Consider the following 27,653-nt stretch of genomic DNA (forward strand, 5'->3'; position numbering starts at 1 on the left):
TAACTGGTAATGCATCCATTAATTTCAAATGTATCCCAATTATTTTGAAAAAGACAAATAGATTTGATTAGTACTTATGATATACTTAATGCATGTGTAAGTAGATGTTTAGATACTTCACATTTGCAACTGGAATTGAGCCTTTTTATTCTACCTACAGCTAGGCTACAAACTGAGTGCATAAATAACAAGTGTTCTAGTTTCATTGACTCATTCCTGAGCTTCCTCGGGGTCAGTTAAGACACTGAATATCTCTCAGATGTGCCTTTCAATATTGGGCCTCAAATCAAGACACAATTACTGTGAGATGCCTCGTGTTGAGATTACCCATTCTCTTATTTGAAGCTTTTTCATCTGGATCAGTGGCTAGCTGTTCTGGAACAGCCAATATTCATGACTGATACTAAACAGGAACAAAAAATTTCTCATTTTCTTTCACTAAAATTTCACTTTGTTTCCCTGACGCTGCACGATGCATTTTAATGAGAAGGTTTTAAGGAGCTGAACTGAGATAGATAGGGCCTGGAAACTATTCTACGTTATTCTGTGCTTTCCAGTCCTTATCTTTTTTTCCCTCCTCGTCTTCCACCATGTGAAGCAGACTACATTGCATCAGTGCAGTGGCAGATGACCAATAGTGCTACATTTAGCTGTTTGTAATAAGCATTCCCTGAATGATGGGAAATATTTCTAACTTGGAGCAAAGTATGATGCATGTTTGTTTTCTTGTTTTTTGTTTTCCCCCCCTTGCCTGAGCAAGCAAAAGACAAGAACTACAAATCAACTCCAGCAATCTTGCATGACTCTGCAAAACATTGCCATTAAACTTCACTGGTGAAGCTGGGATTGTTTGTAGTCACATAAATTTTTTTTGGTCACCAAAGCTTTAATTATTGCATTTTGAGGCAGATCTTTCAGTATAATAATACATTTCAGGACATTTCAAGATTTTAATTAACTGGAAGACTGAGAACCAAACAACTCTAAATCAATATGAAACACGGTTACTTCATGGGACCAAAAGAGCAACTGTAAGAGAGTATTCTTCAATTCATAAGTATATTCTTAGATGGTTTTGTCCCCTATACCATTGAAATTGTTATTACAGACCCCCAAAGAAAAGTCAAAATTATCACCCTGAAGTCTGTAGAAGACTAAAACATTAGGGGACTCACCACTCATGTAGAACTTTGTGCAGCTTGGTAAATAGTTTAATAAAACCACGTGTATTTCAACATGGTGACAGAAAAACTCATTCATCTACAAATAATGGGGAAGAAATAAAACAGAAGCTTGTGAGCAATAAATCAGGTGAACAGGCTCTCCCATGGTAATGCAATGCCTACATGTAGCCAGGAATTTATACTCAGAAAGTGTAGGAAGGTTACATGCTGCTGTGTGTCATGCTGCTGGAATAATAAGCCCAGCTCTGGTGTTTACAAATTGATAAAGATTTTGAAAAATCAAAGACATTTCAGAGAAGGTCCTCTAGAACTATTAAAATGGAAACTTCCTCATGGAATTCATGGAACAAACTACTTAGGGCACTGAAAACAGGTGAAAAATTACTGAAGTACCTACCTGGAGAACAGGAATTCAGTAATAACAGGCTCTTTCATCTCACAAATAAAGGTGTGACATTCTGAAGCCTCAAAAGGGCTGTTTTCACTGATCTCTGTAGTGGCAGAGGTAAGGTCAGAATTAAAAATGATAGGATTGAAATACCATCAGTTTTGGTGTCTTGAAGAAAAGGCTCCTGTTCCTTATGATGATTTTCATGCATGAGATAGCTTACTTTAGTGAGAAGAACCAGGTTCTTTCAACTGCAAAAGGAAAAAGCCTTATGAGCAGGGAGTTATACTGGAATTTGGTCACTTCCTACATAAGCACAGTAGAGCATCTCAGCTGGATGCTGAAATGAATTAATTCATAAGAAGTTCTGAAGTCAGCTCATTCAAAGAAACCAAAATGAGAGTGAGGCCTTGAAATATAAAACTCTCAAATGTATTTGTCTTGTACACCAAGTCTCCAGTGGAGAAAGGAGCCTGACATGCGAAGGGTTTCTTTGCATTAGTCAGCAGTGTCAGGTTGAGATGATGGTCCAGTTCCACTGTCCAGACCACCACACATATGTGAGGCCACCAGCCAGGTGTGAGGTCAACCTGGGATGTCCAAGCTGCAATTTGGGCAGAGGGACACCTCCCCAGGACAGGGCTGGGTGCTTGAGGATGGGCTGAAATGGAGGCTCTGGGCCTGAGGATGAGCTGAAATGGAGCCTCTGGGCCATAGGCAAGGTGTGAGGGGAGGCCACATGCAAGGCTAGTCAAGGCCAGTAAGGCCCTTTGACCCTGGATGGCAGCTTCCTAAGGCTCAGCAGTTAACATTTCCTTCTCAGAAAAGATGTCCTCAGCATGATGACATTTTCTGGCAAGATTGCTAACCTGTATCTCTTACTACCATTTGTGAAAAGGGGTCACCCGTCTTTTCACTGTATATATGAAGAGTGATGTTCTCATACAAGCATGTCATTGTGTTCCAAGACCATTATTCCCTGATGCACAGTATCAGTTTATGAAGTGATGGCAGCATTTGGGTCATGAGATCACATCAGGATTTTTATCCTGCTCTCCTCCTGTCTTTATACAGCAGTCTAGTACGCTTTATACAGCATTCTGTCATGTAAAATGTCAGTAGATGACAACCTAAATTTAATTATTGTCCTTCTGTAATTTAGTCTAAATACAGATCAGTCTGGTTCTGCAGGTTATTTTGCAGTGCTTTTTTTGATACTGTTTTCTAACAACACTTTAGATTTGAGATAACAAGGACTGGCAGTTACATGACTCCACTTCCCACAAAACTCTTCAAGTTATTTACTAATTTTTGTGGCTTGCATTTCATTCTTTCTACATCAAAAATAATTTGTTATGCCTAATTGCCTACTCAGTTGCAGTATTTTTTAGTAAAGCTATCATCAGAAAGTGAAAACAGCAAGCTAGGACAAATACTAGTCTTCTTCAGCCAGCATAAACAAACCTATGCCTACCTTGCTCCAGGGGTTCAACAATTTAGTGCCAGTACAAGCCTTTTCATTTGACTTGGACTGTATTTTTGGCATATGCAACAAACTTCAAACTTTTCATTTCTTGTCTTTCCAATATCTACGTTCCTTTTTTGTAGTTTCTGAGGTAGTTTTTGTGCAACACATTGGAAACATCTTTTTAGAGAACATCTCATCTAGGATTGCAGTACGTGGATCATCCATAAATCAGTAACAATAGCTGTGAATATGCTAATATTATATCACTATTTTCTATTTTTAGTTAGGTATCATAATACAATAGTAGTATTAGTACTTTCCTTAGTATCTCACCAATCCAAGTTGCATCTGAGATCAGAACGTTTGGTATTTCTTCTTTATCAGTTCAACAGATACATAGTCTGCCTTAAGACTTAGCTCTGCTGCACTTTTGCCAAACCTCCATGCCAGAGACGTCTGACCTTTTGAATCAGGGCTGGATACCTCTTCTGAAATCTCTTCAGTTTGGTCTCTCTCACTACTCTTCTGTGTCATGGATGCAGTAGCAGCTCACAGGACTAAACACCTGGTAATGTGCAAATGCATCTCAAATGTTAGTAATACTTTTGGGGCCAGATTAAATTGTCAGTTGCAGAGCCCTGCTATTGTGAATGTACCAACCAATGCATTTTTCCCCAGATGTGAATTCACTCTGAAATCGTACATGTACAGCTGAAAAGAAGTATCTGTTCTCCAAGGTGTAGAAAGGCTGTCTGTGAAGTGCTTTTGGCAATGGCAAGAAGTGGTTTATGCTTCCATCTGCACCTTGTAAATAACATTCTCGCTAATAAAGACAAAAACTTTCTACACCTAATTACTAGAGCCAGAGTCCTTCATTTGCTCTCATCACCATTCTGCATTTGTCAGTCTGAGTGATCTCTCGTTTTGACAATACACTTATGAGAAACATGAAAATAAAAAAGGGAGCACCTTCCAGCTTGTTAAAGCAGGTAGGTGATAGCCTCAGCTGTACTTTCATCTCCCCACATATATATAATTGGGTTAGCTTCTGAATGAGGTATGCTATTTCCACCATATGAAATTTACATTTTTTTTTGTTTCTTTTTGCTTTATTCCAGAAGCTGTAACTCTTTTCAAAGCTGCCAGGAGTCACTTGTCAACCTACTGTTTTTTCTCACATCAAAATTTCATCTATGTATAACTTATCAACCTCTAGACTGTCAGAAAGCTGTATTTTCATGTGAAACATCTGCTAAAAGCAACTCAGATGGTGATCTTCAAAAACAGTGTTTCCCAATAGGGAGGAGAACGGTCCAAAAGCTGCCTTATTTTCTTTTTGCATCAAGTAAATGCAGAAAAATATTTCCAACTCTTCTCAACAGAAATGTGGTGGAAAATATGCCCACTTCACAGGTTTAGGACCTACACAGAAGTGAAAGATTCCACCCTTTTTTTCCACTGTGCTTCCTGCTCTGCCCAGGAAGTTGCACCCATGCTACCTGCTGTTTCACTTGCTTTCCTTCTGCAGAGCAACAACTCTGTTCTGTTCCAAAGCAATTTCTGTTTCAGGATAAAGGTTGTTGTCCTAGGAATTTGAATAGGAGGGCACAGGAGAGTGGAAAAAGGAAGGCAATGTGGTTTTCTCATCTATGTTCTGAAACCCAGTGAGATCTTCCAAAGTCCTTACAAGACCTACTCCAATGCTTCTATCCCTTTCTTTCCAATGTAGTCTCTGTATGAGTGTTAAGTCCTGGATCTTAACTGTGTGTTGCTCCTTTAACAGTTATCCCTTCACTTAGCCCCTCAGTCCTGTAACTCAGCCCCTTGACTTCTTTTCCTACATAAAAGAAGAAACAAACCGCAAACAACTCTAAAAGTGCAAGACTGTCTTGGCGGGCTTAAGGCTTTGACAGATAAAACCCAGCAAATCTTGCTATAAGAGTTGAAAAGTTTTCTCATCCTTCCAATACCACCACCAGTGTAGGGCTGGCAGAAGGGATCGTTTGCTTGTGCCTCTGCTGAGCTAAGGCAAAGGCTGACAGCCAGCCTCAAATCACCAACAGAGGTGGGCTTGAATAAGACACGGTTCCTGTACTGAAGCAGATTGTGCATGGGCATACATTTCCTTCTGTCAATTCTGCTACAGGGTGATGACCTGTTACAAAGAGACCACAACAAACAACTGGGAAGCAGTAATATCTTAAAGCACCTGAACTGTTTGCTAAGCAAAGCTGAATGAAAGCCCTTAAACCAGTCACAAGTGCTCATACTTTCATTTTATGATTTTATTCTTGGTTTAAAACCCTCTCACTCCTATTTTTATATGAAGTAATATTTTCCTCACATTTCTACAGTGCTTTCATGGCCAGTCTCCTCCACTAATGTTAACCGAAAAGAATTAAAAACATGGAATGATTCTGAGCCAGCTCCTGTCAGAGTAAAGTTAATTCCTGACTCTTCTTTCTTCCAGGCATGACTTGTCACTGGACAGGAGCTACTTATATCTTTTCTAGTTGTCTTCCACATTCATAAAGTTTTAACTCCAGTGAGACCTTTTGTGGGCTGGTCCATTTCTCCCTGCAGGAATTTTTTAGTTCATTTTATTGCTGATACCATGTGTGATTCACATGTGTGATTCAGTGGTTACTCAGCACCAAATACTCTGATTGATAAAGTTTTACTTCATTCAGTGACTGAATTTTAACTCTTCAGCACTTGCCACAACCCTCTGGTGTCTGTGATCAGTGACCCAACTGGTTCATGCATAAGAACCATACAAAATACAGTTTTCATAGTATTTGCATTCACTGATAACCCCCCCTAAAAACTATCACGTTGCAAAACTAGAAGTGAAACTAGCATTCAACTTACCAGTTTTCTGAGTTCCCTTTGACATGCTGCAGTCCATGGGGCTGTTTTTTGAATTTCAGGTGGCAGGGACATACACTTTTGGAAGACAGAAGTGTAAGTTCCATTGACAGTCACTGTGGAGATCCAAGGGCTCATGAGTTGCTGCATGGTAACAACTGAGATGCTCAGATAGGCACTGATATATTACTATTGCTTTCTTGTCAAATGTGTTCCCCCAAGTGTAATTATGCACAGAACATGAATACATTAAACCCATTTCAACCACTGTGTTTAGCCCCCTCAGCTCTTGTGAACAGACATGCAAAAACCACTCCAACATTTTTCTCCTCACTCTCAAAAACCCCCGGTATCTTTGCTTCCCACCTTTAAAGAAAATCAGTGTTTGGCAGCTGCCTTATGTTTTTGCTGTTCCTGATTTCCCTCTGGTTTTGGCATTGCCAACACATTCTGCAATATGGTGCAGTGCCCTTAATAACATTTGGAACAGCCTTGCTAGAAATGACAGTTTACACAGGACTGAATTAGCAAGCATCATCTACACTGTGGACAGTTAGGAGTTTTGAGTCTTTCCCAGTATTTTATTGTTGATATTTATTTTCAGATGGGCTATACTCATGAAGGGGAAGGACATCTTCAGTCATAGGCTTGCCAAGCCAGTGAAGAGGGCTTTAAACTAAAGTTGCTATGGGAAGGGGAACCTCAATCCATCCCACTCCTACCAGTTTGATGCTGGTGCCAGCAGGAGATGCCCAGAGCCTGGGGAGGGGTTGCAGGTCAGCAGGAGAGCACCTGAAGAGCAGCATGAAGGAATTCCAGACACTCCAACCAGTAATTCAGCTTCACTGCAGGCCCAATTTAAGTGCCTCTATGCAAACACACATAGCATGGGGAATAAAAAAAAAGAGAGATGTGCATGGCTATGATCTTACTATCATCAGAGCTGTGGTTGGATGGCTCCTATGACTGGAGTGTTGGAATGGAAGAATACAGGCTCTTCAGAAAGGACAGGCAGGGGAGATGGGGGAGAGGGGGAGAGGTGTCTCCTATGTCAATGACCAGCTCCATCTGGGGATGGAAGAGGAGCCAACTGAGAGCTTATGGGTCACGATCAAAGAGAGGGCAGGGATGGGGGACATTATAGTGGGGGTATCCTACAGGCCACCTGACTGGGAAAACCAAGATGAGGCCCTCTGTAAACAGATAGGTGCAGCTCACGTTCACAAGCCATGGTCCTCATGGGGGACTTCAACCATGCTGGTATCTGTCAGATGGAAAACACAGAAGGGCATAAGCAATCCAGGAGGTTCCTGGCATGTCTTGATGATAACTTCCTTTTCCAAGTGACAGAGGAGCCAACAAGGAAAGGTGCTATGCTGGACTTTGCTCCCAACAAGGAGGGCCTGGAGGTGAATGAAAAGATCTAGAACAGCTTTGGCTGCAGTGATCATGAAATAGTGGAGTGCAGAATCCTTAAGGCAGCACAGAAGGTGAACAGCAAGCTCTCTACCTCAGGCTTCAGGCAAGCAGACTCTGGCCTTTTCAGGTATCTGCTTGGTAGAGTACCACAGGACAAAGCCCTGGATGGAAGACGGGCCCAAGAAAGCTGGTTAATATTCAGGGATGACCTCCTCCAATTTCAGGAGTGATGCACCCTGACAAAGACGAAGTCAGGCAAGAACGCCAAGAGGCTTGTGTGGACAAACAAGGAGCTCCTGGACAAACTCCAGCATAAAAAGGAAGCCTATAGAGGGTGGAAAGCATGGACAGGTAGCCTGGGAGAGAAGGGAAATTGTCTGAGCAGCCATGGATCAAGTTAGGAAAGCTGAAGCCCTGACAGAATGAAATCTGCCAGGGACATCAAGGGCAACAAGAAAAGCTTTTATAGGTATCCTGGAGGTAAAAGGACTAGGGAAAACTGTGGACCCTGTCTGGAAGGAAGCAGGATGCCCTTTTACCTGGGACACGGAGAAGGCTGAAGTACTCAATAACTTTTTTGCCTCAGTCTTCACCAGCAAGAGCTCCAGCCACACTGCCCAAGTCTCAGAAGGCAAAAGCAAGGCCTGGGAGAATGAAGAACTGCACACTATAAATCAAACACTGCTGTGACTGTGTCACTGATCACAACCTGTTAGCCCAACAGTACAGCCAATTTTCCACTCACCTTATCATCCATTTATCTAGCCCGTATCTCACCAGTTTGGTGATAAGAAGACTAAAGGAGATTGTGTTAAAGGACTGCTAAAGTCAATGTATACAAAACACACTGCTCTCCTCTTGTGTACATCATCACAGAAAAGAAATGAGGTTGGTCAGGCGCAGTTTGCCCTTGATAAACTCATTCTGGCTGCTCACAATGTTCTTGTCCTTCATATGTTTTGAAATGGCTTCCAAGAGTGTTTGCTCCATGACTGCGTCAGGGACTGAGGTGAGGCTAACCAGTCTGTAGTTACCTAGATTGTCCTTCTTGCCCTTCCTGAGGATGGGTGCAATGTTTGCCTTTTTGTTGTCATCAGGAGCCTCCTGGCTTTGAACCTGCTATGACCTTTCAAAAGGGTTAGCAGCATTCCAGTGACATAAGCCAGCTCCTCCAGCACCCTCAGGTGCATGCCATCTGGTCCTATCTGAATGTCTAAGTGGGTTAAGTGGTCCCCATTCTATCTTCTCCTACTGTGGGTACAGCTTCATACCTACAGACTGCTGCAAGGCTCAGAGACCTGGGAAGGCAGAGGGCAGACCTTATCAAGGAAAACTGAGGAAAAAAACCCATATGGAATACCTGAGCCTTTTCCATGTCCCTTGTCACAACGCTCCCTGCTCCACTGAGCAATAAGGCCACGTTCTCATTGGTCTTCTTTCTGGTGTACTTACAGAGAACTTCCTTGTTTCCCTTTGCCTCCCTTGCTAGTTTCAACTTGAGTTGCTCTTTAGCTTTCCTAACTGTATTCCCACATGCTTGAACAGCGTCTGTTCATTCCTCCCAACTAGTCTGTCCCCGCTTCCACCTTCTGTGTACTTTCTGTGCTTGAGCTCAGGCAGGAGCTTCATGTTCATCCATGCTGGCCTTCTGCCATGCTTGCTCAACTTTTTGAACATTGTGCACTATTCTTGCTGTCTGAGGAGGCTGCCCTTGAAGATCAGACAGCTCTCCTGGGGCCTTTTGCCATGCAGCAATTTCCCATGAAAGCCTCTCTGAACAGACCTAAATCTGCTCTTCTGAAGTCCAGGGCTGTAATTATGCTGTTTATCTTTCTCACTTCTCTCAGGATCTTAAAACTCCAGTTTCACAGTTGCTGCAGCCAAGGCTGCCCTCAACCTTCAGATCTTCAATTAGATCTTCCTTGTTTTTTGACTAGCAGGTTCAACATTCATTGGTTTATTGATCACCTGCATCAAGAAAGAGTTTTCAATACAGTACAGAAATCTCATGGATTGTTTGTGCCACATTGCCCTTCTAGCAGATACTGGGATGATCAGAGCCATGTATGATCACCACGGTCTGTGATGTTCATGCTTTCTTCAGCTGCTTAAAGAATGATTAATCTACATTCTCAAGTAGGGATATCTACTACAACGTTGACTATGCAGGTACATCCCATACTCCTTACTGTTGTGGAGACGTAGAGTTCAGCAGGTCTGGGAGCAGATGTCTGAGCTTTTGTGGTACTAGGGGGAAATGGCAGGCTACTAGCATGGTATCACATGCCAGAGCACTTCATTGAGAAGCTGTCAGCATTATCAGCACTTCACCATTGATTGATGCTGGCAGCCACCAACTGAGATGGAAAACAGAGGCTATAGAGTAACAGTGAAATTAGCACTGGGGAGACTCAGCTCCAGATTATGACATCTAAATTTAAGTGTGTGGTTACATATGCGGGGCCAGTGTCTGATCTCAAGGTATGAACAAGGGTGTCATACCCTTGGCACTCCTCACTTTTAGGTAAGGCAGCTGAAATAACAGCTGTGGAGATGGGCTACCTTTCATCAGTAAGATAAGGGAGAAATCCCTACAGCTGGAAGACAAGAGTAATAAAATGCTCACTGTAGAGCTGTAAGCGTTTGAGAATCCTTAAGAAGCAGCCCCAGAGAGGCTTGCTGGAAAGGTCCCATGAGAGGTGGGTACCTCTACAAAGGGGAAAGTATGTACTGAGCTGGGGGCCATTCAAGGCCCCCAAAGATAGATAGAGCCAGTTTGGCATTGCACCCACTGCTACAGCAACATAACTGCAGCTGTCCAAGATGGTTCAGGCATTCAAGTCTATACACTGGTCATTGCAGAGATTTAAAATCTAATGGCAAAAGAAACCCACCAACCCAACCTTTTAGTAGCAATAGCAGATACAGATCTAAGTTTCTTTTCTGAAGCTCGGTAGCATTTGTACCTACAGGTACAACATTATAAGACAATATACGTATTGCTATGTTGCACTATCTTTTATTGCAGGATAATCAAATTCCTGTGTTTTAAAATTTATTTTAAAATTATTTACATTCTCCACAATGTTAAATAATAATATTAGTTTCAGGCAGTATTTTTCTATTTTTCTTTCAGGTAAGTGCCATACCCCTAAATACGACACTTTTTTTCTATCATCAGGGATCAGTCAAGATTTAATGGGTCAGATAAGAATTTCTTGATATTGTTTTCTTATTTCTGCTCCAAATCTGTGTGTGTTTTGTTTTTTGTTTTTAATTCTGCCTCAGACATTTCCTTGTTACACAATGCAGGAAAAAACTTGGCAATGTTGCTCTTTCTTCTTATCTGCATCTCTGGTTTAGTCTCTCTACTCTTTTGTTGTTTGTGGGCTTTCTTCTTACAATACCTGCTCAGTTTCCAAGTACCTGCCCAGCTCCTTGGTCTTTCCTCCTGCTTGCTGTTTGCAACAAGCAAGCCAGCTGCTTTCTCCTAAGATTTATTTCACTAACCCCACGAAATCTACCCTCAGCTTATGTGTGTGACAAGTGTGACACGTGTGACATAAGTGACATGTGAAATGTGTGTGATCTGTGACGTGTTTGTGACAGGTGTTGTGTGTGTGACGTGTATGACGTGGGTGACGCATGTGTGACGTGTGAGACGAGTGTGACACGTGTGACGTGTGTGACAAGTGTGTGAAGTGTGAGGTGTGTGTGATGTGCGTGACAAGTGTGTGATATGTGACGTGTGTGACATGAGGAATGCTTCTCACTCTGCCTATATGTTGCTATTGAGAACAACTACTCCTGGTCATTCTTATAAACCTGCTGGGCTTGTTCTCACCTTCTGGCAGCCTAGCTGAATTCAGGTCTTTACCTGTCCTTATCTTTGATTATTCAGGATGTGGCTTTTTGATGGTGCTGGCTGCCCAAAGTCCTCACTGTTTCAGAATTTAAAATTCTGATTGTTCAGATATTTTGGAAGTCAGGATACTGATCCTGCAATTCATCGTTTCTCCACCAACACAGGGCACACAGGTATGTGCATGGAGGTAAGCCCTTTTAAAAAAAAAGGTTTGTATGTCACCGGCAGTACATTTTTAGGTACACTGTTATATCTGTTACAATAACAGATTCTCATGCTTGATTATCACAAAAGCTAGCAAGTGCTTTCTCCACTGGAATCCACAGCAATATGATTTCTGAAATACACTTTTGCAAAATTTCATGATCCTGTATATGACAGTTACTACAAGCAACTCTAAAATATGAAGCTCTTTCACAAAACCTCATAGTAATACAAAATGACATCCAGTGTATGTACTGTAAAATCATTCTTTGTGATTGTGGATAATAACAGGGTTTTACTGTGCAGGTGGTTTACATTGACAACAAGAATTTATGATAAAACCACAACATCAAAATCAGGCTGACATTGGAATGAGTGTAGATTGTCAAGTACAATCTGGCAGCTAACTTAAATCACAGAAACTAACTGAATCACATTTTTTCTTGCCTGTTTTGGGTGCTTATATAAGGACATGACCTTTAATCTGCTGAACCCCAGTTTAATTTCTTGTCTTGGAGCTTCAGAAACTGTCTTGGCAAGAAGAGATGTTCATGTTAATTCAGACAAATTACCCCACTCTCTCCCAAAAGTGAAAGGTCCTTGGAGAGATCGTTCTGAGATCTTGACTGCTCTAAAGAGAAATAATGACACCTTTGCATTCCTGTCTGAAGGATATATGAATGAGGTCTAGGAAGAGCCTGCCTAGCTCAAGCAACTCACCCAAATTTTACTTTGCCATAGTTTACAGAAGCTGCAGCTTTCACTTCAGCTAAATCTCAGTTTTGAGGGGGGTTTTATTATTATTTTATAAGGTTTTACTCACGTATCTGATCATGTAAATGTGTAAGCTAATATTCAATACTGCTTTCTATTAAAATGAAGAACACAACAAAAGCAACCAGCTTTACTCCTGATTGTCACATCTCATGTCATTATTACATGCTTTTTCTAGTATATCTTTCCAAAAATCTTACCTCCTGGAACTGCTTCTGGTAGTTTTACTCAAAGCTCTGTGTCTCCTTACAGAAGAGCAAGGCCATTTAATTCCATGATGCCACCTCTGGATATGGATATACTCAACATAAATTAAGCTATACAAACCCCAGCTCACTGATGTGGTTAATAATTCACTGCAGGCTTTCAGTGCACCCTTCTCATAGAATAAAAGACAAGCTCCTGTAACGTGAAACCCAGGACTGTATGGAGAAATTTCCAGCCTGTCTCACAAGCACTTTCAGAACATCTGTTATAAAAGGTTTGGGGTGATTACAGCAGTTCTTTACTCCAAAGTCAGAAAATACAGAGTGTACACACTATCTGATGCAGTACAGGTAATTAAGCTGGCAAAGTTATGTTCTCATGTATTCCAGTGAAATCCTAACAATTTCATGCATTACAGTAGGCTTCCTCTAGTCCTGAATATCACAAAAAAGAATCTGAGCAGTGTGTATGCATTAGAGATAAAGATTCGTTAGTGTCAGAAAATGACATTACTCTAGAGCCTAAAAATTACTTGCTCATTTGTGAAGCCTGCCTTGACAGGAAGATATTTACTTTAAACAAAACCCAAACTTGGAGACAAACATTTCTCATGATCAAATCTGTTTGCTCAAAAGACATCTTTTCTTAGTTTCCTTCCTTCCACCACATGCCCACTCCATGCACATTAGAAAAAATTGCTCTGTATCATGGAATCATGACAAGTTTTTTCATCCAAATTAACCTTTGCAAGCTCCGTTGCTTTCCTGTCAACTTCCCAGTTACTGCCATAATCAGATTTCTGAAGGTTTAGTTGTATTTGAGAGACACAAAACTGCAATGAGCATTTAATCACTCTAGCCAGAGCTCTGAAAGAAGAATGCTGCCACATGCCAATATATGCTACAAAATGGTTATGATGGAGCTCTCTTTTTGTGGCTGTCCTGCCTTGCTGGCTCGCAGAGAGAAGTATGGTCACGATCTTCCCTTATTTCCATTTGTGTCACGATATGTAGGTCAACTGCTCTGGAAAGGCTCTCAACAGGGTTTAAAGCAATAAATCCTGTTTGGAGAATATGTAAGTTAGGAAAAAGGAGTTCTGCATTAAACATCAAAATAGGTACCTCAACAAGACAGCACTGAAGAAGCAATTTCACATCTTCTTTGGAGAGAGGAAGCAGATCTTCCTTTTTTGCTCTCTGGTTCATCAAATGAAGACTGAATATGAGCCTGAAGACAGCAAGATGTTCAGTTCCCTCTGTGAACAGACAGGCAAAGATGTTAAGATGAACTGGGTGTATGGGAGTATGATTCATGAGAAGGCCTAGTTTCATGGGAAGAAGGTGCTAACTGACAGCAACCCAACTGCCCTAAAGAGAGGACTTACAGGAAAATACAAATTAGAGTTTCTCTCCAACAGACAAGGTTTTGCACTCAAAATGAGGAATGTTAATAATTCTTCTACAAATCAAACAAGCAATGACATCCAAGGAGCTTAGAAAGCTTAACTGTCAGTCATGTTAAAGGGTTACACTTAAAAACACTGTAGGGTAATCTGAAGTGATAAGAATGAGTTTGCCATCTCTTTGAAAAAATTAGCAGATTAGGTTCCAAGCATTTCTAGAGTTGTGAACTGCAACTCTGGTAACACTGCTGATTTCCGTAATGTGTATGAGGTATCTCCAACATCCTGGTGGTCACTGAATGTTTAATAGCCAAGGACAAAGCTTATCAAGAAGGCAGACCCAAATTTAGTGTGCCTTGCTTGCGCTTTAGCTTCTTTGCTACCTGTTTCTTTAGATAAAGGGAGGAATATAACCACGCGCCTTCACAGTCTGCCAAAACATCAAAGCATGGAAAGAGCTTTACTTGTTTAAAATCACATTGAGAACAGCTACAGTTAATGTGTGGAAGACATTTATTGAGAACAGTGTCTGTAGTAGAATGATGTTCTTTTGAAAAAGCCCAGTTCTGACCATGAAAGTGAAAGGCAACACACAGACTGCGAGTTTGTTGCAGAAAAAGGGCTATCTGAAATTGTAAGCATTTTCTTACTCTATTTACCATCTTTTATCTCGCCAGAATTTACATCAGTGGGTACCTTCACCACATCTCCATGAAAGTTTTTTTTTCACTCTAACTTTATATCCCTCTGCTTAGATTTATTTCAGATAATCACAGTGGTTTAGTGGTTTTTAGATACTGTGCTTGAAGATTACTTTGTGAAACTGCTGCTTTTGTCAATCAATCAGCAGTATTTCTTCTGACTTTCACAAATGTCAAACATATTTGAACTCCTACATTTTCTTTAAAATACAGGTTTTTAAGTAATGTTAAAAATAATTACTGTCATCTCACACTGTTCAGTAACTGACTTGACTTAAAAATAAATGATACTTTTCATACTTTGCTTAACTTACATTTGGATCAGCCATAAACAGCGGTTTTGTAGGTACTGAAGGTAGAGACTATAGATTCTGCTGCCCATCCCCATTGAAATATTCACCTATGTTTAATGCTATGCACAAAGGTTATGCCCATCCTCTAATCCAAGACTTAGTTACATATTCAAACTGAATGCGGTATGGGTCTCAAAACGGGTAATGAATGTAAAGTTTAAAGAGCTCCCTCCCTGACAAGAGCATCTCAGCACAGGTTTCTGGGCTGAGGGACCACAGTCCCACTGAAGCATGAAGCATGCCCAATTGTTGCTCTAGGCCCTGAGGCAAGGCAGCATCAGGCAGAAGGAGATTTTCGACTGATTGATAGTGAGCAGAGCTTCAGTACCTAATTGACATTTATACCTTTTGGGTAAAAAATCCCCTGCTGTCACTGTTGCCAACAACCTGGCTCAAATTTCTCTTCTCACAACAACAGAAAAATGCCGCTAGGTGCACCTGAAGGAATCCTGCCTGGCAGAAATAATGCATAGAAAACTCAGGCTGTCCCTCAGTGTGCCAGCAGTGATCCAGTTCAACCTACTGACAGTCCAGATGAAAGCCTGTAATGTTCTGATAATGCATTGTTCTCTGCAAAAAAAAATTCCTATGCTTTGTTGCTTAGAGTGGCCACTCCTTCACGGGTCTGCAAAGCCAGTATTGTGCTGCTATGTATCAGCACTCAGCACCTTTGGAAGCTGTGCCTGTGGAAATCATTCTGAAGATCAATTATTCCCAGTAGCATTAATTCAGGCTCTGATCCCACCACTTCCTGTACGCCTTTGGCTCCCAATCTGGGAGATGCTCAGTGACAGGCAGAATTAGGAGACCTGTTTCTGGTCTCGCAAAAATCAGCTGCAGAACTTCAAATGCCTTGTGCGGTCAAGGATCAGTCTCCCTGTGAAGAAGAGGATAAAAACAAGGACACCTGTGATACCTTTGCACAAAAGATTGTTCAGTGCCACTCTGTAATGTGAAAATTCACTGGAAATCTCCTCAGGCTTACACAAACAATAATTTTGCATGGAGAATATTATAATGATGGCTAATAGTATGGCTCAAAAATACCATGTAAAATACATAATCTTGAGATCAATGGTGAGTAAAAGGCACTGAAATGACAGTCTTTCAGTTCAAACAAAGCACAGTGTTAAAATTCTGGTGGTTGAGTTTGGAAACAAAAATTGTCAGCTTCTGACTGATGTAGCCACCTCCCTGGCTAAGTGTCAAAATAGGTCAATAGAGCTTTCTTTTCACAATAGCTAGAAGTAAATGGAAACTTTGCTGTGTTCCAGCCTAGATCAGTAGGAAAAGAGATGTTCTCACTGTCAGATAGCTTCTACATTTGTTACATGATACTCAAGTGATATTAAATGACAGCTGGCAGGTTTTCAGAAAAGGAAAACACTGTTGGTACCTGAGGATGGCACCATTCCTTGCATGCTCGCACATTAAATGCTGGGGACCAGCAATATAAAACACTGCAGCACCTCAAGGTTCAGCTCAGCCAAGCACAGCAAGGTCAGCCAGTGGAGCAAGAGGAAGGCAGGGAAGGGAGGTGGGGATGGAGATGGCAGTCTGACCATAACCCCAGTGGCTAGGGCTCAGTTTCTAACGACAACAATACCTCAAAAGCTTCTCTGTACACAGCTTCCTAATTAAGTGTTAAATAAAAGTGCTGTGCTGTGAACAGTGGATTCTCCCTCACAAGTTCTGACTTCACTTTCAGACCTGGCAGTCTATTAAATAATTCAGTCTAAAAGTTCCTTACACTTAAGCAGGGACTGTGAAATAAATACATGGGCTGGGTCTCAATACCATTAACCACTGTGCTTTCCTTGCCCAAGTACCGCTTGTGATCACCGTGTTCCTTCTACTTAGAACCACATCCAAATGTCCTTGCTAGGCCATTTTCTAAATGCATGTCTAGCTTCATTATAAAGACTATGACAAACTTGATCGGAATAACAGATTACAATCACAAAAGCTGTGCGCAGAAAGGTGTAAATGGAACAAAGGTCAAAAAAAGAAGTAGCATCTTTTTAAAACTTGCAGCAGCATTTTTCCCAAACATGAAAAATAATCCTTTTAAAAACAGGCTCTCAGTCACTCAGCAAATCTGCAACGCAGCAAGGCTACCAGCAAGACTGAGTACTTCTAAAGAAAAAACAGAACTCATACCGTCATAGTGAGAAAAAAAGTAATGCCCTAAAACACCTAAATGACTATATATCATTCATCAGAATGCTTTCATGATTACAATTAGTACACGCACATTTACTGGTGGGAATGTTGATGTGTTTATATGAGTGTAACAGAGATCTGTGTATTTTCCTTACAGCAAACTATTATTTTTAAAACAGTGTAGAAACAGGAAACAGGAAAGCAGATATCTGAAAAAAAAGTGCTTACCTACTATTTGGTTTATAGCTACTGCTATTTTTGTGCCTATGGAGAGAATTACATATAATCCACAGTAGAGTGAGATTTTAACATCTTTGTGCACAACCATATGATTTTCTGAATACAGGATTCTTCCGTGCTACAAATGCTCCCAGAACTGCTCTGCTCATGCTCTGGACAAACGTGTTTCAGTGTTGGGTGGATCAGTGTACTAATCAAGGCGAGGTTCAAAAAGAGGCTACTGCAGAGGTTACCTCTGCAATTTGCTTTCCTTCACAGTAGAGGTGTACCCGTGGTGCCCTATAGCACCGTATCCAACTTCTCAGGTGATTGCTTTTTTCTGCTCTCTCTTCCCCTCTTCTCCTTTGATATCTGGTGGTAACAAAGTGGGGGGAGAAAATAAGGCTGGGCTCAGTACATCTTCCATGACTCTATAAATACTTGAGGCTTCTCCAGAGCTAAAATAATGGGAATACTTTTCCTTCTCTTCTTGGGGAAAAGGAGTAACATTAATGAAACAAGGCAGCTTTTCCCACTCCGGGAGAGGCATTCACTAGGAGAGTTTTGGCTTTTGGCCACTTGTGGGGGGAAAGGGGAAGCAAGAAATAAAATACCCAAACCACCTCATCTTGTTTCTAAACCAAGTAATAGCTAATACCCTTAGATGTTTTTAGTATTTTATTTAAACCGGTCCCAACTCCAGGAGGCAGGCATCCTACATCCCCGGTGACACCTGCGGGCGACAGCGCAAACCATGCGCCCTGACAGGCTCCTCCGCGGCGCCGAGCAGGACTTCGCTCGTCCCTCCCTCCCGGTGAAAGAGGCCTTCCCTCCGCGGGCCTGGGGCAGAGGGCAGCGCAATGCTCGGGGCACCCACTCGCCGCCGCCGGAGTCGCTGCGTTGGGGGAAGCTCAACCAAACGCGCTGGGCTCTCAGCGCCGCATTCCCCCCACCCTGCTCCTCCCTTCCCCTCCCCGGCAGGGGGGAGGGCGGCCGCTCGCTTCGCCTTGCCCCTCCGAACATCTGCAGCCCAGTACAAGAGCGACTTCTGTGCGCGGCTCGGCCTCTAGATGAAGCCCGCCTTTGTCTGCCCTCGCACCCCCGGCGCGGTGGCGAGGCGTCGCGCATATCAACGACCTCCTCCCTCCCTCGGGCCCGGCCGGGGACCCCGGGCAGCCGTTGGGTCTGAGGCCGCCCGCCCGCAGGTTGCCGCGGCAACGGCGGGGTCTGCGGGGCGGCTGCCGCCCTGCCCTGCCCTGCCCTGCCCTGGCCGCCCAGCCCCGCGGGAAGGGAAGCATCGGGAGCAGTCCCCGTGGCCTTAGGGCGAAGCGGGCTCTGTGCCGTGCTCCGGTCTGGCTATGGAAACCCGCAGCTCCAGCGCTTGCGAGCTGTTTGCAGGGCTCCGGCGTCCCCCCGCCCCGAGGCTGTTGCCCAGCCCCGGGCACCACAGCAGGTGCCCGGCTGTTCACTGCGTGTTCCCATTTCTGAGCCCCCGATAGGTTAAAGCGATGGAAGCATTGCTCCTTTCTTCAGCAGAATGCTTTTAAACGCCACTTCACTAGTGCAAAAATGACAGAAAAATCACATCTCCGGAGGTTTTTGAGCCATCTCCATGATTTTGCTCAGCTTACTCAGGTTAGCTGAATGCCCCACACCCTGAGGAAGGATTTGTTTGCTGGGGTTTGCATCTTGCTTGGCTTTTTCCTCTCAAGGGTTGTGGCAGATCAAAAATAAAGCAGAAGGGAGCAGAAAAAATGGCAGGGCTGGGCACACTCAGATAATTTGTGGGATAAGTTCTGATTTGGTCAGCTATTTAAGATGAAATTAGAGAAAAATAAGAGATGATAGGAGATTAAACTACTTTAAAAAAAAATCTGAAAGCCAGCAAAAGTAAGACTTAAGTTAAATAGCATAAATTAATTTCCTTAGGAACTGTGCTACTGTAAAAGCAATAAAAGTTTAGTCTAGGAGTGGACTATGAACCCTTTGAAAGAAAGAATCATGTTACGGATGTTTAGTAATAAACTAAAGTGAAGTCCTGGCACTCAAAGAGTGGCATTGCTTTCTTATGTGCTTTTACTGTATCTTGTGACTTAGTGTATCACGTCATTTATGTTACATAATACACAAAGGACCCCAAAATACTAATTCTCTTTAGAGATTGCTGTTTATTTAAATATGTAGTCTCAGGCATTTAACCAAGGGTGATACTGGCTAATCCTCACTGTCCGATTTCCTAAATAAATGGTTTTAGGGATCTTTTAATATCCAAAAAAAATACTCCTAGCTGGCTTTGTGGTTGCACTTAGCAATGTATCCCTGGTGTACTTAGCAAGGTCGCTATCATCCAAAATGAATGAAAGATGACAAAAGGCAAAGATTGAAGAAGACCACCTGGAATTTTAAAAGATTTTCAGTTCTGCACTGCCATTTGTCTCTTTCACTGTATTCTCTCCAGCTGCTGTCAGTAAACCAACTTGTGAAGGTGTGGCTGGTGTTTAGTGTGGTATGGTACTGAAGTAAATCACCTGTAAAACAAAATGATATTTGAACTAATGCCGTTGTTCTTAACTACTTTCTTGGTCAACAGCAGTACTTGAAGTGTTGCTTGGAATATCCACCTAAGATCTAGGCTATTTGAGAGGAAAACAGTAAGTATTCAGTCAGTCTTCGGGAAGCTGAGGTAGTCTTCCTTTGTGAGCACAGGTACTTGTTAAAAGCGCTGCTTTTTGTCAAGCAAACCAGGCCTTTATTTTTTTGTGTGACACTTTGTAGGAAGGCGATATTGCTGTAGGGAGTAATAGGAATACCTACAGGTGAGGTGGGAACCAGGGAGCACTGTCTGGAGAGGTCTCAGGGAAACTCAGAGAAGGTCTAGCCAGGATGTTGTGAGAAACAGAGGTGAGAAAGACTCCAGAAGCCTTACCAGAGACTTACTGCTTGTCCCCAACATTTCAAAATGGGGTTTTGAGTCTGAGAAATAAGTACAAAAATGAATTATCTCTACTCTGTAGTTCCCAAGGTATTTGAGAGTGTCTTTAATGTTTCCACTCTAAAAGGGGGTTAGTTCTTTTCTCTGTACACTGCATTTCAAAGGCAGTTCCCTAGAGTGGAGTTCAGCTTTGGCTTCAAGCACAGAAATTTAGCTATGAGAATGTGAGTGAAGCATCTTAACTTTCTGTTGCAGACAGTGGAGATGTGATTCAGGCTCCTCCACAGGAGCCATTTGAACCTTGTGCTTTCATGCGTTGAAAGAGGGCCTTCGGATGCAGCAGTGTTACTTCTGTCTGGACAGACGACTGGAGGCCAGGCAGGACTAGCCAGGACAACTTAAGTAGCACAAGATGCCTATTTGGGCAACTGAAGTTAACCCAGTATACTCAAAGGAGTTTGCACCCTGAAGCAGATGCTTCCATTTGGTCAGCTGGGTAAGTTAGTATGCTCCACTAGCTCCACTCACAAGACCTGTGGTAGTGGCTTGGAGACATAGCTCACACCAAGGTATCTGTGCTTAGGATCTTAAATTCAGGTGCTGAACCTGATCCCTGCAGGCTTAATTTACTTGTGACTAGCATTGTTTGAGACAGCCAGACGTTTATCACATAGCACCCAAGTTATCACGTAGGACCCAAGGAAGACCCACATTTTTGGTTGTGGCAGACAGTCCACTCATTCAGCTTGCCTGAAGTTCTTTTTCTGCAAAAAAACTCACCTCCTAAAATTCAATATATTCTATGAGAAAATACCTTTTTTTAAAGCTTTCCTTCTTCTGCTTATGAAGATTTTTTATATAGCACCTCAGTATTTTCTAGAAATTCAGAACTGTCTAAGCCTGAGTGAAATAAAACAAGACCTTTCTTTTCCAGAGTCTTTATTGCTGTTGGAAGCAGACCCTGCTTAAATGGGAAAATGGGTGGGGAATGGAATCTGGGTGCCGTTTAAGAAACTGAAAAGTGCGAGTGGCTGAAAACTTGCTGTTCTGTGAAGTTAAGGGTTGATAAAGACTTTTACAAGAGGACTGAAAGCATTCAGCTTGAGTGGTTTTATTCAGGAAAGGATTGGATGTGAAGAAGGGTAAAGGTAATACTTGGAGAGTAACAGCAAAAACTAAAGAAGTATACAGTTATAGGGAAGAAGTCTGGGAAAAATAACAGGAAACACTTTTTTCTAAGAAGGCAGCTCAGAGAAAGAAGATCTGAGACACACTGGATACATCCTTCAGAGATTATTCACTACTGAGCCTAACATTCATTCAAATAGAAGGTGGGAGAAGACCCATCCCTACTTGCAGAGGTCCCCTACCACTTCTTTATGACATTTATTTCTGTTCCCTTAGAGAAGTTAGCTCTAGAATTTCTCTTATTCTTCCATCTTTTTTTTTCTCTCTCAAAATGAAAAGACTTCTCTGCCTTCAGAGGACTTTTTTATGTGACAGAAAGTCAGGTCATCCTTTCATTCTTTTCAATATTTTATGAGAAGCTTGGCAGGCTTTAGAGGTTCTTTAAGTTTTAGGACCAAGAAAGGCACAACTCAAGCTTATGCTCTTGTGCCAAGAGAGAATGCGCTTTTCCAGGTGAAATGTTTAAGCCAGCTACTTGAACATCTTCCAACCTTTTCACCTTTTCACATCAATATCTGCTTGAAATCACATCTGCCATAGATACCATCATAGGGCTGAAGCCAATAAAAGAGTTAAAGCATCTACAGAGCATAACTTGAGTGGAATTGCATTGCCTGAGCCTGGATTGGTGATCCAAAAGCCAGTTGTTCATCTGCTGCCCAGCTTGATTAGATCCCTTCCTGTAGGACTATGCAGTTCTGGAGACACAGGCAAATTTAACAACCCAATACCTTTGTTCTGTCTAAAGTAAGGGGAATGTTGGGAAAGCAGACTATTCTCCATCTACAGGCACTTGAGGAACCCAATCTGTTAGATATTTTCAAAGCATGCAGAGTGGATTAGGCACAAAAATACAATGGATGGTTTCCCCTGAAACACAGCTGAAGAGGAGGCAGTAGTGCTTTCATGCCAAATACGCATACACACACGCATACACACCCGATACAGCACGAAATGTTCAGGGCATTCTAACCCCCAGAAATGGGGAATGTAACAGCCTGAAAAATTCAGTGAGCATTGACTACTTTTCACTCATTAATTATTAGAGTTCTGCAAGAAGAAAGGGCCGAAGCCTACAAGTACCACTTTCTTGCTGATCACCATAGCACCTGGATTACAATGTCATTATCTATAATTCTTACTCCTCTTTGCTGTACAGGGGACAGGAAGTCCACCAATCCTAGTTACTTATATGCCTGATCATTAAGACCCCTATTTGTAAGGTGGGAGATACGACCGAAATTATTTGCTAGGAGAACATGGAACCCAAACCTTCCAGTTGAGGTGTGGACATCGCACCTTATATTAAAAGTGGGTGTTGGCACCACTTTTAATTGCATTTTAACAGCAACAACAAAAAAGCATGAGTTCTGTTATGTTTCTTCAAGAGAGTCAGGATACCATGTCTCCAAAGGATTCCTGCCTGGGTACTAGCTGCCCAACATAGGTTTTTGAAGGTAAAAGCATGGACCTGCTGCATGTAACAATAAAGTGGCCAAATCACATAGTACCTGCTCTTTTTTAAACTTTTTTTCTTCAGTGTTGTTACCCTAGTTTTTCCTCTTCCAGTGCATACTTCTCCAAATCAATGAGAGGTGATACTGCTTTGATCCTTTCATAGATGCTCAGTCATCTTTCAGTGCCGTGTGACTTTGTGATAAGCTTTAATTGTACTAGAACATGGTCAGTTATTTGGTTACTGGTCCTACTTGGGTGGGCTAGGCATATACATGTGAATAAGAAATTATCAAGGGGTAACAGTCCTCCACTGTTAACCCTATGTCAGTCCAAGCTGGAGGTAAAACATGGGGAGGGGCACAGACTAACCTTATAATCAGAATGTTTGCAGAGAGACAGAAAACAGAAGAAAAATATTTTATCAATTGTCCTCTGTTTAATTAACTAATCACTGTAGCTGATGCTGCTTTTGGAATTAGTAATTACCTGTAAAATTGTGGCATCTTTTTGACTGAATAACTGATGTTTTCTCTCTGAAGAATTTATAAAAATTTTCCACTGCACATTCTGAAATGGCATTCCCCCCCTTATTGCTCTGGAAATTTGAATCTGAACTCATCCAGACAGATCATCCCTCTGCATTTCAAATCTGACACCCCAGGGGCTTTATGTTTTCCTTGTGTCCATCTGCTGACAGGAGTTATTTCAGCTAGTGTTTGGGTTTGCATATTGGGGCATGTGGAAAAACAGAATAGCATGTACGAAATTACCATTCTTCAGAATCCTTCCCCACCCCACTCACCCTTTTTTTAAATTTTCCTTGTTTCCCAGTAACAGGCACAAAGATAAGTGGCAGCACATGGCTTGTAGCTGCTCTGTTATAGCAGCCCTCCCATGTGGCCAGTTCAAAAGCTAAGTAATAGTTCTGATACTAGCTAATCTGGTAGAAGGATTCTGATGGGTGGATGAGAGAATAACATCTGCCTTTCAAATTGTACGCTTGCCAACACAGGTGTGTGAGGTTTTTTGTTGTTCCAAGAACCTCTGAAGCATAGAGAAGGTAAAGGTCCTATGAATTGGAACCACCTGCTTGGCAAGCTCCTGTTTTCCTGGAGCTGGTTCAGCATATTCCAGGCTATATGGAATTGGAAAAATCCACAAAAATTATGTACCGCCCCATAAATATTTTCTGTACTTTGTGTCCAGACAGGAAGAGTGTAGTGGACAGGCATAATGAGTGTGAGTTACATAACTCTGTTTGTATGGCCACTCACTTTACTGTGACTCTGTTGTATTCCCATGTGACACAATAGCCGCAGAGCTTAGAGATCTAGAGGCAAGCAGCTTCCAAACCTGATGCTGCAAATAGCACAGTGGATTCATTTGCTGCTTTCTCATATCCTCTATTTCATGGTCTCAGTATTTTTTTTAGGACTAAACAATGTTGAAAGTTTCTAAGAGTTTCTGTCAGACATGTGTATACAGCCTGTACATCCCTTACACCATGCCACTTTAATGTGAAGGGCATGATTTTAAACCAAAGACTTAGAATAGAATCATAGAATCATAGAATAGTTAGGTTTGGAAAGGACCTTAAGATCATCTAGTTCCAACCCCCCTGCCATGGGCAGGGACACCTCCCACTAAACCATGTCACCCAAGGCTCTGTCCAACCTGCCCTTGAACACCAACAGGAAACTTATTGCGACCCTTATAAAATAGCCCTGCTGAAGACTTGCTTGTTTATCCTTCAAAGGAAAGACAGCAGTGGGATGTCCTCAAATGTTGGTGAATTCATGTTAAAAATGGCAAACAGATGAAAAGAGTACATTTTCTGCACACTTTGTCTTTTCAGGCTGGATCAAAGAAATTAAATGTTTGCCATTCACAAAACCAGGAAGGACTTGCACCTCATACTTAGGTAATTAAAAATTTAATAATTTTTTATAACCATGAAGCTAAAATGTGCTGTAAGCTTTGTAAAATAAACCAAAGGTCTCCTTGATCCTTGAGGACACTCATAGCTCTTCTGAGTGCTAACACACCCATAAATGCTTAATTTATGGAAAGTGAAATGTTCAACAGAGAGAACTAGAAAGTCTAAGCCAGAATGCCATTGAGTAGACCAGTCCAGATACTTCCCAGGAGGTTCAGGTGGCTACTCTGAATGAGGCATGAAAGGTGTTAACATCTGTTTTGCTGTAGCACTTAGGACGTGCAGTGTAAGGGTGTCATTACTTATATGAATTTAGTAAATGATGTGCATGGTCTCAGTCAGGATCATTCTACTTGGCTTGTCTTGCTTGGTCAGATTCTTGGTGAACTGCTCCACCAGCTACAGAGGAAGTGCAGATGGAATAGGTTTCTAGCCTATGTGTCCAGATACCTAAAGCTGTGTCATATGAAAGCAAGCTCTTGACAATATCACCCTTACTTTTGTTAGAAATGCCTGTAATTAGAGTGATAACTCAGGGTCTGTCACAAAGTTTAACATGACCCGACCCCAAAGTGTTTATTTTTTAATTATGCAATTACTCTGGATTTTTAAAAGGGTTAATCTCAATTTGTGTGCTTTTCAACTTCCTGAGTCTGAGTATACTCCAGCACTTTTTCCTTTGTCCCTTCTGTTGTATTTGCTGAATTCAAGCTGTATGTTATTCCTTCATTGAAGTGGATACTTATGATCTATCTTTCCTTGGTGTTAGCACTTTATAGTGCCTCAAGCATTTAATCACATCCTTTCTCTGAACTTTAATCTGGTGGGCATAATTTACCTCTCCAGGAAAAAGTTAAGTACATAAAACAATTTTTAAAAACACTGAGAGCCTGTTTGCCCTTAATCAGAAAGGGCAAGGGATATATGGACTTAGACAAAACAATAAGATTCATGTATGCCATTTTGACTTGATTTTGTTTCCACTCTTGGGCATTCTTTAGAGGAGTTGATCAGCATCCTCCAGGGTATGCTAAATTTCTTTCCATGAGATGCCTGCCTTACTCGCATTGTGGAGTAACTCCATACATCTGCTGGTAATTTGGGTCCTTTACCATCCATGCAGTGTTTATTCATTCACTCATTAAAATTGCCAGTTATACTATTTCTTAGTATTTCTTAGAGGCACTAATTCTCTTTGTCAAATGACCACCCATAACATTTTCTTTACAGATGATTGAAGTCCATCACCTGTTTGAACATTGCCAGTCTCCTTGTGTTCAGGCTGGAAAAACTGGTATTTGCCTGAATGATAGCAAACTTTTTCTGTGCTGATAGGATAATCACAGTTTAGCAACTTTTGATTGTTAGCCTTATGCTAGAATGTCTCTTGCCCAGCGCTCTGGCCTTTACATCTGGGAAAAAGATAGCAGGAATTCTAAACACAATCCACATCCAGATAATCTGTACTCTGACATAGCATTCTCAATGCTGTGTACAGAGAGTCTCACTTGATGGTGTTTTCTAGAGCTGCTGGGAATTGGCAGTTCTCATGGTTTTCAGTTCATAGTATGGTATCTCAGCATGCCTGAAAATTAGGGCAATATTTTTCTAGGTGTCAGTGTGGGAAGCAGTCCACAACAAAAGGTCACCTCAACCATTTAACCCACCACAGCATTCTGCATTGTGGTATTGTAAGCGCTTGTGTAATTACATGGTTACTAAAATACTTTGGATTACTTCAGAGGTTTGCTGAAATTAACTGGTTCCATCAGTGCACAGATTAGGTTGCTAAATTTCTTAATCCCAGAGCAGATACTTCTTGTATTGTGTGCTGTGTATTATTTTCATAAAATCATATCCATAACCAGGAAGAAACCCCTCCATGTATACAAGTGTTGGTGGAGTTGATGTTGCTAGGCTTTTCCACGTCCATAAACCCTTTTAGCAGTATGGTAAAACAGTCCAGGAAAGTGTGTGTTTCTTTGTCTTGCAGAGTAAAGTATTCTCAAGAACTGTACCTGCCCAATATACTTACTCTTTACAACCTGTATATGTTGCCTCTTTGAGGAAGGGACTGTTTCTTTTCTTGCTCTGTAGAAAGCTATTGCTTGCAACAGGAAAGGGATGTAATGCTCATGGCAGAAGTTATAGGAACTAGAGCAGGTTTCCAGGATTAGAGATCACTGTTTCTGACTGTTTCAGGGGCGGATATGGGATTTGCAGAGAGAAGAATTAATGTAAGAACATAAAAACGTTGTGCTATTAGACCAGAAACCTGAATCATCCAATATCTTGTCTCTGGAAGTGGTCAGTACCAGATGTCTCATGGAAGGTAAATTCATAGTAGAAATCTTTAAATAATGCTTTGTGAATGTCCAGCATATTTCAGAGTAGGGAATTCCTGAACCAGAAGTCATGTCTCAATACTCAGTGGACTTCATTTCATGAACTACTTTTATTAAACTCAACTTCTGAGTTTGTCATCTGGGCTCTCATCACATCCAATGGCAAGATGAAAATAATTCTGTGACAAGATTCACCTAATTTGTTTTCTTACCTAAGGATAAGAAAATAGCTGTCCAACAAGCACTGGTCTCTTTTTAGCAGAAAGAGATGTGGGTGATTAGCTCACCTATGATGTTGTTTGTGAAGTTAAGAAATTAATAAATCCCAGCTAGAGTTGCAGAAGGGAGGGATTAAAAATGAGGGCTGCTTCAAGAATTTAAACTTTTGATGAGATTTTTCTTTTCCAGTAAAAGAACATGCAAATTTAAGGAGTCGTGGATAAGAGCTTTGGATATGTTCAGCGGAGGATACTGAGATAAGGAAATACTGTTCTGTGTTCTATGTTTGTACAATGCAAGGTTGCAGTTTTACTGGGACTGCAACATAAATAATAATCACAATAAAATTGCACTTCTATT

At 41.6% G+C, this 27,653-nt stretch overlaps 1 long non-coding RNA gene across 1 annotated transcript; it reads right to left on the reverse strand.

Annotated features, from left to right (window-relative positions):
• Positions 1–1,681: 1,681 nt before the first annotated feature.
• On the reverse strand, positions 1,682–17,848 carry LOC134173156 (uncharacterized). Its single transcript, XR_009968152.1, has 3 exons — positions 17,470–17,848; positions 13,499–13,632; positions 1,682–1,823 (listed from the first exon to the last, which is right to left on the reverse strand). It is a non-coding gene; the product is annotated as an uncharacterized LOC134173156 (long non-coding RNA).
• Positions 17,849–27,653: the final 9,805 nt, after the last annotated feature.

The sequence above is a fragment of the Pezoporus occidentalis genome, unplaced genomic scaffold, assembly GCF_034315485.1.
Source record: "Pezoporus occidentalis ecotype Australia unplaced genomic scaffold, CSIRO_AGI_Poc_V1 ctg5, whole genome shotgun sequence".
NCBI lineage: Eukaryota > Metazoa > Chordata > Aves > Psittaciformes > Psittacidae > Pezoporus > Pezoporus occidentalis.